Raw genomic sequence first — 12,940 nt, forward strand, 5'->3', positions numbered from 1 at the left:
CCATCAATCTGTGGGGAATTTGATGCCCCTCCCCCCTCCAGCCTCCAAAGGAGGGCGGGGTTGCAGAGAAACAAATCTCTGGGCTCTGTTGTTATACAAAGCTTAATAGAAATGATAAATGGAGATGATATGAAATGGAATTACAAACAATACAGAATGTATACAGAAAAGGGGAAATAGAAAATTGAATATATGGTAATTCACACAAAATCCAGTAAAATATGACTGATTGAATGATTAGCAATTGGATATGATTTGCATGCAGATTAGCAAATGGCGAGCACTGGCAAAGTAATAAAAGGGACTAACATATTCGATATTAATTTTGAATTTCAGTCCAATAATAGCCTCATTATAACGATACCAAACTATAATACAAACACCTATTGTTCAAAAACAAAATTATATAATTTAGGCGGCCTCCCATTTGCTAGAATTGATTGTTGATTATTTTATTTCTGCATTCCAAAATCTTACAAATTTCAATTACATTCCAGTCAAAAAAATAATCCCTTATACAACAACTGCAAGATTCACTCCATAAATAATAAAGGATGGGGAAGAGTCAGCCCTAAGACTCCATCGTAAACCTTTTGCAAAATAGAGTTTCCCTCCCTTTTTCCTTTTTTTTACACGCACAGTTCTGTTTGATGTTAACTTCTATATCTATAATATGCATCAGGCTTGGTTTCTAACTGCCTCAACTGTTCCTCATGAGGCTTGGTTTCCAGACCCTTCATCATCCTGGTCACTCTCATCTGCTCACTTTCCAGCTGCTCAATATCTTTCTTCAACTTGCCTGCACTGACCGGCAGCAGCTCTCCAGGGTTTGGAGAGGGGGGACATTCCCAATCTCCCAGGCCCCCCCCCGGAGATGCCGCCCAGGACGAAAGACCTGCATGCCAAGCAGATGGTCCAATCCTGCGCTATGGAGATGCCTAGCCTGCCTGGAAGGGCGTGGGGCTAGTCTGCCTTTGGGAATGGGGCTGCAGGAAGGATGTGAAATGAAGATGCAGCCCAGCTGCAGGCGGAACAGCAGGTGCCTCTGAGTTCTGACAGAACATCACCACTCAGGAGGGTCCAGGTCCTGGGGGAGAGGGCTTGCCACAGTGACAAGTGTGGGAATGTTCAGGGATGCAGGGGAGGATATATTGTCTGATAATACCCTTTCCAACTTGTGTTAACAAGTTTACAATTTTAGCAGAGTAACATTCCCCCTTTTAAACTTGCAGCGGATGCGTTTGCTCAGGCTCGCTAAAGCCTCTATAATAACTGTTCTGGTAAAGGTAAAGGTACCCCTGACCATTAGGTCCAGTTGTGGCCGACTCTGGGATTGTGGCACTCATCTCACTTTATTGGCCGAGGGAGCCGGCATACAGCTTCCGGGTCATGTGGCCAGCATGACTAAGCCACTTCTGGAGAACCAGAGCAGCGCACGGAAACGCCGTTGACCTTCCCGCCAGAGCGGTACCTATTTATCTACTTGCACTTTGATGTGCTTTCGAACTGCTAGGTTGGCTGGGACCGAGCAACAGGAGCTCACCCCGTCATGGGGATTTGAACCGCCAACCTTCTGATTGGCAAGCCCTAGGCTCTGTGGTTTAACCCACAGCGCCACCCATGTCCCTCATAAAAAGGTTTACTCACATATCATTCTGTTCACAATCAGATCCCAGAAGGCAGACTTAGCTTAGAAAAGTAACATACACTTGGAAACTATTCCATAAGAAGACAGTCCCTTTGTCCTCTCTTGGCTGGAGCCAAGAGGGCATCTTTGGCTAAGCAGATATTGCTTCTTCGATGCATGTAGTGAAAGAGAGATGGCTGCCCTGCCCTGTGCTTTTGTGATTACCCGCACAGGTGAGGCCACACCCACCTCTAGTCACATGCAGAGGAAGTCTGTCCCAGCCCAGAAGGAAACAGGACAAACATTCCTCCCCATGTGTAAACATGTTCACTCTAGGAATGTTGTACTTGACTGCTCTTGTGTTTCACATCCCACAAGGACCCGCCCTCCTTTGTGACACCTCTTGCTTCTCCTTTAAAAGCCACTGACTTGCAGGCGGCCATTGTGGGTTAGTGAGGAGAGGTCAGAGGAGGGAGGAGGTGGTGGCAGTTGGTGGAGAGTAGACGGAGGATTAGTGAATTGTTCTTTTTCTGTTTTCTTATTTTGATTTCATTTATTACTTTTATTTGATTTAATCTTATTTTCTTTTATTCTTTTATTTTAACACTTTTATTTATTTTATTTTTTGTTCTGTTTTAATATTTTTGTTTTTTGTGCACATCTGTGCATATTCTGTATATATTTTGTAAAATTTTATTTTTTTATATAGAGGAGTAGTTAGGGTTAAGTGTAAGGTTAGGGCGGGGGTTAGGTATAGACTTAGGGCAGGGGTTGGGGTCAGATTTAGGCTTGGGTGGGCATTTCAGATAGTTAGTTACTTTAGATAGGAGGGTGGGATCTTTTGTGGACGACATGGGGAGGCTGTAAGTAGCATCACTTTCTCTTCATTTCCGGGGGGGGGGGTTCCCAGCCAAGTTGTCCTGGCCAAGTCCCCAATCCACGTAGGTTGGATCCACTCTTGTCCATGAGATGGCTGCATGTCTGGCACTCAGGAGGGCAGTGATTATCACCCAAGCAGAAGGGTTGCTGTGTACATGGCCTCATGCTTCAGGGATGATGGCTACCCCTAGCCATGTCCCAAGTGCCTCCTCTGGTAGCTATCTTTCTTCTGAGCAGAACAGGATTGGAACGGTGTCAATCCAATGTTGGATTGCTTTTATATGAATAGTTGAAGGTTTTCCCACTGCAAGAGTAGGCAAGTGCTATGACCAGATATCATCATCTTCTTCTATCACGCATAGCCGAGTAAGATTGACTTCCATGAACAGTGAGTTTTAACCGTGAGTCCGTAAATGATTGTGGAGGCCACTTCTGGATCCACACATCTTTCCACAGTGGGAACATAGTTTTCTGGGCGGGAGTTGATCACAGTGACGGTTTGCCAAGTGTGCCTTTCTCTTAGCACGCTTCTCCCTTGTGTCCTGAGTTCAAGTGTCTTCAAAGCCCATGACACCTTTGGTAAAGGCTGATCTCCTATTGGAGCGCTTGCAGGCCAGTGTTTCCCAGCCATTGAACATGACCAGTCCAACGAAGTTGGTGTTGAAGAATCATTGCTTCAACACTGGTGATCTTTGCTTCTTGCAGGACACTGGTATTAGTTCGCCTGCCTTCCCAAGTGGTGTGTCACATTTTTCAAGGAGTTGGAGATGGCATTTATAAGTGGTCCATGTTTCACAAGCGTACAGCTGGGTTGGTAGTGCAAGAGCCTAGACTGAAACTTAAAAGACTAGTTTCAATGGACCAAGAATGGTTTTCATGGCTGGTTCTGACTTTCCTCTTTTCCTAGTGGGAATTCCTACTTGTAGAGCAGAGGCCACGGCTGGTCGGCAACTGCAACTGCAATGCCTGTGTGCTTTGTTCTGTTGCTGTTTAGTCCATTTAGTGACCCCATGGACCAGAGCACACCAGGCACTTGTCTTCCACTGCCTCCCGCAGTTTGGTCCAACTCATGTTGGTAGCATTGAGAACACTGTCCAACCATTTGGTCCTCTGTTGTCCCCTTCTCCTTGTGCCCTCAGTGCTTTGTTCTAGAGGGTGCTGTTTTGTGGTGCTCACTGGTTGCTATTGGACAGTTCTTTGGATAGTCTGAGCAGATTGGTTGAGTGGCTTGTGAGCGAAAGGCTCAGCCTTCATTAGGGCAAATGTTCTACCCTTATTTATGGGAGCCTTTGGAATAGAAAAAGGAAAGGACTGTGTCAGGATATGTTTTGTGGGGACATCTGCAGAAGTGAAGGTGTTGATTTGGGGTACAGCCAGAGGGGGGTATGGTGACTGCTGGAGGGGGAAACCCCCCGCCACCCTTTCCAAAACTTCCGGTAACAATGTTAATGGATGACCCAAAGCTCTCCCCTCTCCTTATTCATTTCATTTGCTTCATGAAATTTATACACTGCTTGACTGAACAAATGAGGGGACCAGGCTCTCTGGGTCCTGGCATGGCTGTAGCTCTTGAACTTGGGACCGCCTTTCTCTCTCTGCCAGCTCTTCATGCTCTGGGCTGCCTCTTTCAGGCTCTGATGATGCCCCTTCAGGTCACTGAACTGCAGAGAGATGGAAGGAATTGGTCATGATGGGCCAGCAAGGATTGATTAGGCTCCACATACGTATTTCTGTTCTGCCAATTTGGCAGTGGTTCACTGTTTTCTCCAGACGCCCCTCCCCACACACAAACACCCCCCAAGAATTGGGGCTGCTGGTGTCTGAGTCGCTCGTTCCGCTCATCTCTTCTAGGATCAGGTGCTTAAGGTGCTTGTTCAGGCACTGCCACAGGGTGGCCCCCCAGCAAGACCCAGAGCAGCCCGTGGCGCCAGGTGAGCAAGTGGCCCTCCTTTTTTGGACAGAGGAGGGCAGGAATGGGCATGGGGGGCAACCAGTCCAAGGATGCAAAAGAGGACTCGCCTGTTCCCATGTCCTTCTGTTAACAGTTTTGCTGCAGTTCCGCATCCCAGCCCAGGGGTGAGTATTGGAGAAAACAAGAGCAGGGACTGGATTCTATGATCCCTCAGACCTGCCCTCCCCACCCCCCGCGCTCTTTGCCCCACACTCTGCACTCTCAGATGCGGAGAAGCCCTCCCCTCACGAGGAACTGATAGCCTGACTTTTGCATTTCAGCTGCTGGAGGATGAACAGATCTACGTCCTGGGGGTCATCCAGAGCTGCCAGACAGCTGAGCTCAGGGGGCTCCGATCCCTGAAGTGCTCCAAGCAGGAGACGGCCCAAGCCATTCTGGTGAGTGATGGGTGGTGGTGGGGGGGGGAAGGGGTTGTGCATCTGCGGAGAGGAGGACCCTGCCGGCTTAGGGCATGGGGTTGCCATTCCCCTGCAAAGCCAAGCCTGGTGTTTGGGGTCGGAGCTGATTTTCCTCCTCTGTTCTCTTCCAGGACATCTTGGGGCCCTTGGAGCACTTCAGGGATCGCCCCCTGACCCTTGCCTTGGAGGCCCCCCTCCAGTTAAGGTGAGTGGGGTCTTTGGCGTGGATGGGGTTGTGGGTGGGGGGGGGCAGAACTCCAGGGGGAAAGAGCAGGCGGGAGGGAGAAGGGGGCAAGGGAGAATCTAACCCTCTCCCTTTCATCTCTGCAGCACCATGAGGCCCAAATTCAGCGGTGATATGATCAGTGTGATCCTGCACAGGACATTGGAGGCTGTGCTAAAAGGGGCCGAGGAGGAAGAGAGAGAAGTATGCCCTTTGTTCTGACTTCCCTTCACGGCTCGCTCTTCTTCTTTGTCACACACTTGCAGAATCCAACCCATCATTCAAACTCTCTTCTCCCACAGGAACTGGAGGCACTTCCGGCTCCTGCTCCAGAGTCTCCTTATGGAAGCCCCCAACGCTGGCACCCTCCTCCACCTTCTCAGTGTAAGTGTCCCGATGGCATTTTAGGGTTGTCCCCCCCTTACCCAATGGACTGCACCATTTCTGGGGCACAGAGCCTGTTTGACCCCCAATTTGGTCCAAGACCAAAGCTGGCAAGCCCTCATGGTCCAGAAGTGCCAGGGACTCCGTGGTGGGGGCCGCTTTGACCCAGACTGGCCCCTGACTCTCAGATGCTCTTTCCTCCTGCAGGACCTCTGAGGATACACCCTGGGGAAAAGTGGGGAGGCTCAAGAACTAGCGGCCAGCAGCATTTCCTTGCTGCTGGCTATTGCCCGGAAATACCCCAACCTCAGAGTAAGTACCTTGCCTTCTTCTATTCATTTCTTTGGTTACTTCCATCCCCCCAAGATCACACCCCCAAGTGATCTTTAGCGCAGATGATTGCGGGGTGTGTCTCTGGGGGTCAGGATGAGGCCAGAGACTTTTCCTGCCCCCTTTCCTGCTGCTGCCCTTCCACCTCTGCCCAGGAAGCTGCAGGGCGCAGGGAGGTCCTCCGGAACAAGGGATTGGGCCCAAGACAGAGGGAGACCCATCCTTCCTGACTTGGCGCTGCTTCTGTGCTCTCTTGCTCCCATCTGACCCTGATTTTTCTTTCCTCTGCAGATGATAGTAGTTCGGCTGGACCTGGCTTGCTTCCATCTGAAGCCGAAAGAAGGTAAGCCCCACACCTTGGAGACAGCGCCCTTTGACTAAAGGCCTATGGGAAAATCTCATTTTCATTCTTTTCTCATTCTCTTCCATCCAGATGACATCATCATTGAAGATATATAAGTAGTGCGGACCTCGGGCTCCATTGGATACCAGAGAGAGGCCAACATCCAAATGCACTCAGCAGGTAAGACTTTCTCAAAAGCCCATCTGTAGTTAGAGACGCCCTGTTTCATCTGCGAGAAAAGCAGGCACTCCTGGCGTCCTGCTTACCATTTTTCTCTTGCAGGTGACAGAATGATGCTGGCAAGACCTCCTTCTCCATCTTTTTGTGGCGGCAGAAGGGAAGCAGTGGCTGTGGGACCAGATCAGGTTCTACACTGTGAGATGTCCCCTCCTGCTACCCTTGGCAGCTAAGCATTTTTACAGACTAAGTCACTTTAGTGAGCACAGCACTGCTTGATATACGTCCAAGTTTTGTTAACAGGCACCGTGGTCCAAACTCCATTGTCTTTTAATATGTGTTGAAAAACCAATAAAAAATTTATAAAAAAACAAAAACAAACTCCAGCTCCAGCTGTGGTGCTGTGAAAGAGAATAATAATTAAAAAATCAACAGCAGCAATCTTGTTTTCTCCTCCTGCCACAAACACAACCCTCTTACTTGTCCAGGGTAATGGCAGCACACGGCAATTATTCTAAGAAAGCTACTGGAATAGCTATCCTTTATACAGTGGCCTGGAAAACTGAAAAATTGACCATCACATACAAGTTGGCTGAATCTTTCAAACTAGTCAGCGGTTTGGATTCCCAGCTTTTTATGGAAAAATTGTGCCATCTACTGGTCACTAACTTCACAAGAAAGAACTCTGGGGAAATAGAAAACTACGTATTACACTACAGTGCAGATGTAATGCCCCAACTCAAGAGCTGCAAGGAGAAAGCTCACAGAAACAAAAGGATGGTTTCTTTGGAGTGGAGTAAATTCCCCTTATTTTGCTTTCCCCAAGACAGACTGCAATTTATGATTTTCAGGCACTAAAACGTGTGGGACTTGCACTGCACATGTGCTATCGTGAAACATGGGGTTTGCACCACCCAACATTGCAGAGGGCGATTTGCATGTGTTTGGCACTGTTTCGAGTGAATCAGACATCGGGTTTTTGGTGAAACTGTGACCCCATTAATGTAGCACGCTAAAGAAAATATTAGGTTGGACCTTTTGCAAATACACTAGATGAGGCGTCACCAACTTCTTTGATTCATGGGCATTTTTGCAAACAGGAGAAACTGTCACAGGTACCACACTTACCCCACACAAGCACATGCTGCAGTCTATTGGCTACAACAGAATGTTTATTTCAACCCACATTTCAGCAAAGGGAGGAGGCGCTGTGGGTACCAAGTACCATATTTTTCGCTCCATAAGGCACACCGGACCATAAGGCGCACTTAGTTTTTAGTGGGGGAAATGAAGAAAAAAAATATTACACCCCCCCCCCAGCGCCAAAGAGTAGCGGACAGGCTGTGTGGGGCTTCTGGGGAAGCCTGGGTTCCACACCCCCCCAGCCCCAAAGAGCAAAGAAGCCAAGACAGCGAGTGGAATCCATCCCGCTCACTGTCTTGGCTTCCTCTTTACCTGCGCGAAACCTCTCCAGCCGGGAGAGGCTGTGTGCGGCTCCCGGCCAGAGAGGTTGCGTGCGGCTAAAGAGGAAGCCAAGACAGCGAGCGGGATGCATCCCGCTCGGTGTCTTGGCTTCTCCCATAGCCACGCGCAGTGACCCAGAAGTACCGGAAAGGGTTACTTCCGGGTTTCGCCACTTGCGCACGTGCAGACGCACAAAATGTCACGTGCATGTGCAGAAGCAGCAAATCACAACCTGTGCATGCACAGATGCGGGTTGCATTCCTTTCAGGTTGCGAAAGGGGCTCCGGAACGGATCCCGTTCGCAACCAGAGGTACCACTGTATATATAACCAAAATGAAAACATCCCGACATCCCTCTGTGGCTACTTTATGAACAAGGAGGGGAGATCTGATCAGAATTCCTTGCATGGCATCTGCACTGGCTCTGCTATTATGAGCTTTTTCTATGGAAGGGATTGCTTGTTTAGGTTTACACCCCCGCTTATTGGGGCAGTTTTAGAATCTGCTGGAACATACACTGACCCTTAATTTCTTTTAAAAAATGGTAAACGAAACGCAACGCGTCCGTAACTTGATGCGTACATTTGACGCCCAAACCTCACCGTTTCCAGGACGCGTTGGAAACGGCCAACCTTTCCCTTGCCCAGCGCCGAGGGAAGCGAGAGGAAGCTGGGGCACCGCTTGGAGGCGCTGCGGTGTACGAAGCGGCTCCCACGACGGCTCTGTCACCTCAGGAAAGCGGCGGCGGCGGCCGCGGGGGAGGCCCTCGCCTCTACCCTTCAGCCTTCGAGCCAAGAAAGCCGGGAAGAACCCGACGGGCGGGAGACGTTGACAACAACCTCTCCGACCCCCTCGGAGGAAGGGGCCGGAGCAAGGCCCTCAGCCGCCGACCAAGGGCCGCGAGCAACGCGCCGCCTCAGCCGCCCCCTCGACGGCCAACCGTCGCCTCACATTTAAATCAAGCGCGCGAGACAGACAGCAACGGCCGCTCTCGGAAGGGGCGGGGCTGAAATACGAGGTGTCTACGTCAGCACGGCGGCGTGCTCAGCCCAGGATGGGCGGGGCGATGAAAGTGACTGTAGAGCCTGCAAAAGTGTAGAGTGGCGCAACGCCTCAGCCAGGCCACGAGGAAAGTACAAGAGGCTCCTTTTATCTTTAGGGGATTTATTTTTTTTTGAGCTTCTGAGGGTATTCCTACTGCAATCGAGCTGTGGATTAGTTTATATAAAGCTGCTCCCTCCAGGCTCGCCCCACCCGCAGGCAGCGCGGCGTCTGTCTGAAGGCGGAAGGCGTCCTAGAGCGCAGGCGCGCGCCTTGAGAGCAGCCGCGCTAAAGCGCATGCGTTCGAAAGGAGGGCAGTGAAAGCGATTTCGACCATTCCTAGCTCGAGAGCGAGTGACATCATTGACTGTGACACTGAAGAGGGCGGCTGCGTCCTCCGCTCTCGTCTTCCCTGGTAGCTCGCCGTGATCGTATAGTGGTTAGTACTCTGCGTTGTGGCCGCAGCAACCTCGGTTCGAATCCGAGTCACGGCAGGAAGGCAGTTATTTTTTCTTTTCTTTTTAATGGTTCAAAGGGAGGTTGGTTTTGCTTAACTGTGTTTTTGTAACGTGGAACGTAAGCATTGCTCCCAAATGCCAGGCCAGGCTCGATTAGCGGGAAGGCATTTGGAGACGCGATGGTGTATCTGAGTTAGGGCTGAATTGAGCTGTGCGATTTATTTTAGTTTTTTACGGCTAAAAGAGCGGTTGGTTTGTTTTCATTTGTGTCTTTATAAGGCAAAAACTTAGCGTTGCACCCGGATTCCAAGCATGGCACCGGATTAGACTTGGTTTATGCAGGTACTATGTATTTAGGCTCTTTTGAGATTGCTGCACACACGATTTCCATTCGTAGCATTCTTGCATTATAGCCTGCTCCATCCCCGAAGAGCGGCGTTAGTAGCAAAGGCTTCCCCACCGCCACAAACAGAACGAATTTTATTAAAATGCAATTACATTTGACCCACAAAGACCAGCCGAAACAGATCTTGTTTGTCAGCAAAAAAAGAAAAGAAAGTTTATAAAACACACACACACACCTAGGGTGGCACACAACATTGCAATGGTCAGGCTTAGGCTTGGCTGGGTCCTCAATCGAAAGGACTTTCATAAAGAGAATACTGTAGGGACACACAGCTATCTGTTCCCTGCATTCATGCTTTTGTGGGCATCTCCAGATCAGACTCCCCTGATGCCCTCTGTCTGGCGATGTTCTCAAGGAAAGCATGAAAACTTTATTATTATTTTTTTAAATATTTATTAAGATTTTACAAAAACAAATATACAAAAACACATAATAAAAGAAACAAAAAAAATAAGAATAAACACACAGAAAAAATAAGAAAAATTAAAAACAATTCTTTTTCATAACTTAAAACTCATTTGCTTGTTTCTTTGACTTCCTCACACCTCCCCTTCTTGTATTCCCATTTAAATAATCAAATCTGCAAATCCTTACCCTCTTTCATTTATCTTATCTCTATAACTTAACATTTTATAACTCAGTATTTTCATCCATTATCAATTCATTTTTGCATATTCTTATTAACTTTGTTGCTAATACCACTTATTTCCGATCCAACATCATTTTAATTATTATTTTTTTTACCTATTTATACCCTTCTTCCATATTCTTAAAGCATTACAGCTGGAAACCACTTAATTTCTATCCAACATCATTCTAACATTCATTAATTTTACAATATTTCTGTAGATAGTCTTTAAATTTCTTCCAATCTTCTTCCACCGTCTCTTCTCCCTGGTCTCGGATTCTGCCAGTCATTTCTGCCAATCCCATATAGTCCATCACCTTCATCTGCCATTCTTCCAAAGTGGGTAAATCTTGTGTCTTCATGCTTTTGTGGGCATCTCCAGATCAGACTCCCCTGATGCCCTCTGTCTGGGGATGTTCTCAAGGAAAGCATGAAAACTTCAATTGGTTGAAGAGGTGGCTGCCAGGCTCCTTCAAACTGGTTGGATAGTCAGCTTGCATTGCACAGATCTTGAACCAACACTGTCCGTCTGTTTCTGGGCTCAAATCAAGTGCTGTTTTTATCATGAAGTCCTAAACCGCCTAGTAACAGAATATTTCAAGAATAGTATTCTTTCATATAAATATGCTGGAAAACTTTATTTATCTTGTAGGAGGACCCTGCTTTGGGTCCCCTGCCTCTGAGATCTAGGGGTAGGCAACACAGGCATACAGTGGTACCTCGGGTTACATACGCTTCAGGTTACATACGCTTCAGGTTACAGACTCTGCTAACCCAGAAATAGTGCTTCAGGTTAAGAACTTTGCTTCAGGATGCGAACAGAAATCGTGCTCCGGCAGCGCAGCGGCAGTGTGAGGCCCCATTAGCTAAAGTGGTGCTTCAGGTTAAGAACAGTTTCAGGTTAAGTACAGACCTCCGGAATGAATTAAGTACTTAACCTGAGGTACCACTGTACTGCATTTGTGAGACTCCTACTGCAGGCTGTCCATTATCCACTCAACAGCTGAAACAAAAAATTATTTTCATTTATTTACTCACTTCCCATAAAATATCTCAAGTAGGTTACGGTTACGATTAATATATCACTGTACGTGGCATTTTACAGGTGCAAGAGTCCTATGCCCTGAGGAGCATACAGTCTAAAACCTGGCACAGGAGAAACAATAGAGGACGTCGAGGCAGGGATAAACAGGGGAAGAATACATGGCTCTCAAATGTGCTCAGGTTTGGTGTTGGAAGATGAACACATTTTCATATAATGTATTGAACGCACGTGAGTGGAGCAGTGGGTTTTCATGCACCATCTCCATTCATGCACCAACTCTGCCTGTTCAGCTTTGTGCATGTGCACAGAAGTTGCACATGTGTGATCCGAAACTCTCTGGTGATGTATCAGGAAGCCTGTTTTTCCAGTGTTCCTGGTCATGTGCCCAGAATCTAAGGGCAGGTTTAGCTGAACAATACATGGCAGGCAAGAGTGAAAATGGTGTGCGTTATGCTTCTCTCTTTCCCGCCCCCATCTTTCCATGTGTTCAATATAAAAGGGGTATATTCTATGCATGTGTATTAACAGCAAGATCCACACCTGTTGGGACTGTACACACCATACATTGAAAGTACCTGCCCCCCCAAAAGAATCCTGGGTACTATAATTTATGCCTCACAGCACCTTTAACAAACTATGGTTTCCAGGATTCTTCAGAGGGGATGCAATGTGCTTTCAGTGTATGGCATGTGCATGCAGCCAAGCCCCACAGAACTCAATGTGCATCAAGGTACACACAACTGCAATCTGGCATGTCCTTACTAGAGAACAACTCTCCTCTGATCGCAACTCATCTAGGGTTGTGACGCCATACTCCAATCCCACATATTTACCTTGGCAGTGAATGGGGTTTTCTTCTGAGTAGTTCCGCACAGGATCCAATTGCATGCGCGCTAGATTTCACTGTATATAAGGGAGACCTTGGAGCAACCCCACAATTGTCTAACCTTGGCTCCCATAGAATTTGGATTTGATATCCCACTTTATCACTACCCTAAGGAGTCTCAAAGCGGCTAACAATCTCCTTTCCCTTCCTCCCCCACAACAAACACTCTGTGAGGTGAGTGAGGCTGAGAGACTTCAGAGAAGTGTGACTAGCCCAAGGTCACCCAGCAGCTGCATGTGGAGGAGTGGAGACGTGAACCCAGTTCCCCAGATTACGAGTCTACCGCTCTTAACCGCTACACCACACTGGCTCTCACCAGTTCAGGTTGGGGGTCACAAGCAAAAGACTTCAGCCAGGAGATAGAAGCAAAACAGCAGCCAGTGGGCCTGATCTTTATTGTTGCAACAAGACTTCAAACTACCACACAGAAGAAGCAGAGAGAAGCCCCAAACAATGGTTACATCCGTATTTTAAAGTTTCCCAAAGTTTCCCATAATACATTTCTGGAAGCATCATCAAGACATCATAGATATGTCACTGAAAAAGGTGTGTTCTCAGGTAGAACCTGAGATCCAGGCACGGCCCTGTCACTCAAATATACTCCATCAGAGTACAAAGGAAAGCATTTATAGTTCCCTGGTCCCCGAGTCAAGTCAAATACCCCACTTTGTCTTCATCC

The 12,940-nt window shown here is 47.9% G+C and overlaps 1 long non-coding RNA gene across 2 annotated transcripts; it reads right to left on the reverse strand.

Moving 5' to 3' along the window:
* Positions 1–6,540: 6,540 nt before the first annotated feature.
* Positions 6,541–9,247, reverse strand: LOC310749770. Of its 2 annotated transcripts, none has more exons than XR_014541764.1 (3): positions 8,400–9,247; positions 6,706–6,734; positions 6,541–6,660 (listed from the first exon to the last, which is right to left on the reverse strand). It is a non-coding gene; the product is annotated as an uncharacterized lncRNA (long non-coding RNA). The 2 variants fall into 2 exon arrangements; XR_014541765.1 differs by having other exon boundaries at positions 8,380–9,247.
* Positions 9,248–12,940: the final 3,693 nt, after the last annotated feature.

This window comes from Podarcis filfolensis (assembly GCF_964270895.1).
Source record: "Podarcis filfolensis genome assembly, chromosome: 14".
Classification (NCBI taxonomy): Eukaryota; Metazoa; Chordata; class Lepidosauria; order Squamata; family Lacertidae; genus Podarcis; species Podarcis filfolensis.